General features: G+C 39.3%; 1 protein-coding gene across 1 annotated transcript in view; it reads right to left on the minus strand.

Annotated features, from left to right (window-relative positions):
• GAB2 (GRB2 associated binding protein 2) overlaps nt 1-3551 on the minus strand; it is a 169268-nt gene that overhangs the window by 164172 nt on the left and 1545 nt on the right. The gene's annotated exons all lie outside the window — the stretch shown is intronic.

Genomic DNA, 3551 nt, shown 5'->3' on the forward strand with positions numbered 1-3551 from the left:
AGGGTACATAGATCGCCCTTTACTATTTCTTATACCTAGATGTGCATCTACAATTACCTCAAAATAAAATGTTTAATTAAAAAAAAAAGCTCAGGCTTTGGGACAAAGCTAAATGACTTTGGGCAAGTCACTTCCTTTCTCATAGGGCTAAAAGCAGGGGTCCTCAAACTGTGGCCTGCCGAGGACATTTATCCGGCCCACTGGGTGTTTTTGCCGCTGCTGCCTGTCCTGCTTAGCAGCTGACTCAACACAGGTCCACAGTGCCCATGTGTGGAATGCGCACGGCACTGTCCAACGGCCCTCCAACAGTCTGAAGGACAATGAACTGGCTCCGTTTAAAAAGTTTGAGGACCCCTGGCTAAAAGGATTAGGAGATCAATGGTCTAAGCATAGTGCCTGGCAGAGTAAGTGCTCAACAGATGGCTATTAAAATGATAATGAGCTGGCCTTGATTGTTGGAGCCTGTAGTCTCAGTTACTTGGGAGGCTGAGGCAGGAGGATCACTTGAGCCCAGGAGTACAAGGCAGCAGTGAGCAATGATTACGCCACTGCAGCCCAGCCTAGGTAAGAGAGTGAGACCTCTCCCCTCTAAAATAAATAAATATCTAAATCAATAAAATAAAATGATAATCTTATTGAGTCATGGCAGTGGGACTGAAGAAGTACATAGCAAAGGATATTAAATATTTAGATAATACCACTAGTGGATTTTAGTGAAAGACTGGATGTGGGATAGTGGATGTTGGGGTCAAAAATGATTCCCAATTTTCTCATGTGAGCAAGTGGTGGTTAGTGGCATCATGTACTGAGCAGATGTGGGGTGGAGAAGAGAAGAATGAAGAAGCGTTTAGTTTTGGGTGTGGTAAGTTTGTGTTGACTAGGAAACATTCAAATAAAGATGCCCAATTAACAGCTGGATATACAAGTCTGAAGTTCAGAACACAAATCTGGGATGGAAATTTAACTTGATCATGACCAGCATTGCAAATGGTAACTGAAGCCAGGAGAATGGACAAGATTGCCAACGGGGAGAAACCACACAGCCAGTGTGACTATAAAGGAGCTTCAACCTTTAAGGACTGGGTAAAGGAAGTCAGTCTAGCAAAGGAGATTTAGAGTGGCCAGAAAAGGAGAAAAACAAAGCATTTATGGTGTCAACTAAGGTAAGAGGAAAGTGTTTGAAAAAGGTGTGAGTGCTTAACTATAACCAAGCAGTGAAGAGATTAATTAAAATGAGTTTAAAAAAATCATCTTCTGAATTTAGTGGCCTGGGTGTCACTCGTGCCTTTGTGAGAATAGCTTTGGTAAAATGACAAAGTAGGCTTTGATTAGAGCAGACTGAGGAGAAGGTGGGAGAAATGAAGACAGTATAAATAACCATCAACAAGTTTAGCTCTGACGAAAAGGAGAAAGCACAGTAAGCAGAAGAGGGTGTGATACTGAGGGAGAATTTTGTTAAAAGGAATATGTTTAAAGGGCCATACCACCCTGAATGTGCCCAGTCTCATCTGATATTGGAAGGAATATGTTTAAATAATAGTAGAAAGGAAATCAGTAGAGGGGAAGATGTTGAAGATTTGTGACAGAGTAAGAATTCTGAGTAGGTAGGTAGAAGATATGATCCAAAGCACAAGTAGCAGGATTAGCTCATAAGGAAGGGGCACTTCATCTACTCTAAGAAGAGGGAAAAAGGAAAGGAATCATGCAGATACAGGAAAATTTGGAAGTGTGGTCAAACAAAGATAGCTACTCCCTGATTATTTCAATTTTCATGGAGAAGGCAAAGTCATGTGCTAAGACTGAAGGGCTGGATTAATCTTTACTCCCAGCACCTAATCCATTTCCCAGGACACAGATATTTAATCAAAGTGAAAATAAACAATTACTGTTTCCTTAATGCACAAGTTTCTTAAAGTTAGCCACCAGGGGGCAGTGTTGCTGCCAATCTTCTTTTTCTCTAAATATTTTAACCCAGTGAAATTAATAGAAATCTACAATGTGTATGTCATAAAATGTTTTTCCCAAGAAGATTCTGTTTGAACTTTATATGCATGCATGCATGCACATGAGTGCTTAACTATAACCAAGCAGAAAACACACACACGGGGCATGTGCACACATGATACACATACTAGGCAGGATGGGAGGGTTGTCCTTCTTAGCTGCCTCCCACTGCAACCATATCATGATGCTCAGGGGCAATACTCAGCATTTGCCAGAGTCATTTTTTGTAATTTCTCCAGGGAACACAGCAAATAATGGATAAATATTTTACATCTTCTTATAATTAGAAAATCCCTAAAAATTAATTGTTGATACTACCATTGCTTGTTCCAAGTTGCTTTTCCCTCCTATACCTACTCCTCTCCCAAAATAAAATGAGAAGTTTCTAAAAGTAGTTTTAATAGCTATAATCTATTTCATAAATTACTTCTTCCCCTTATCTCAGATGCTTGCTGCATTCTTATAATGAAGATTTATCAGTCTATAGTACCACATGCCTATGATGTATACCAGAAGCAGCAGCTATTTGGGGGTAAATGCATAGCAATGGGGCTGGGAAATATTTCTTTCCAACTTTGGTTCTAATGCACTTGGGTCTCTAAAAAATGAGCAACCTTGAAGAGTTCTAACTTACAACAGGGTGCAGAAATTCTCAATACTCAAAAAGAAAAGATGTAAAGGCAGGCTGTTTACCAGAAGTTTAGGATTACATAGACCAGCTCAGTTTCAACCAGGGGAACTGAACTTCCACAGTCACAGAGGCTTCCAGTGATACCAGTGGAACACATCACATCCTAGCCTAAGAAAAGCTGTTGCCAGTCTGTTCAGGCACCTTGTGGGCTGGAGCTGCATGGAAAATGGGAAAGAGAGGCTGAGGTCATCATACGGCTCTAGGTTATCGGTCATTCAAATGGGTGAAAAAGGTGCTTGACCCTAAAGCCTCCAAACTTAGTTATTTTGAACTAAATTTGTTTGTGAACAAAAATACCCAAGAAATGGGTCATAAAGAGACTCTGGGTGATAGAACTGAAGCAGTGATCAGTCAAATGTAGATACAGTATCAAACTGTTTCAAAAACAAAATTTCAAGGTTGTTTAGGGTAGTGTTCTAATTTGAAAATTAAGGGTCACATTTTTTTACTGGACATTCTATTCCACTAGCTGGTATGGTATCCACTTTTATAGACAGTTTTTGGAAGCTCTTTCAGTAAAAATGTTTTTTTTTTTAAATATTTATGAAAATGTTAATAGTAAATCACTCTTAACTCTAATTTTTTAAAAATTTCAATCTTCCTAATGCGCTGATACTACCCTGAAGAGGAAAAAGTTTCTTAGTAATTATACTTTGATTACACAGACACCCCTAAAAATGAGCTTTAAAACTGAGACGAACAATTCCCTGCCTCATCCCTACTATAAATCCATGTCCACTTTCAAAAGTCATGTGCTAAATCCTTAGATTTTTCCCAGCCAATGATCTATGTAAGAGCCTGATTTCATTGACACACACACTTGCACTCCCCAACAACAACACTTCCTTTGAAAAAC

Source organism: Microcebus murinus, chromosome 4 (assembly GCF_040939455.1).
Source record: "Microcebus murinus isolate Inina chromosome 4, M.murinus_Inina_mat1.0, whole genome shotgun sequence".
Lineage (NCBI taxonomy): Eukaryota > Metazoa > Chordata > Mammalia > Primates > Cheirogaleidae > Microcebus > Microcebus murinus.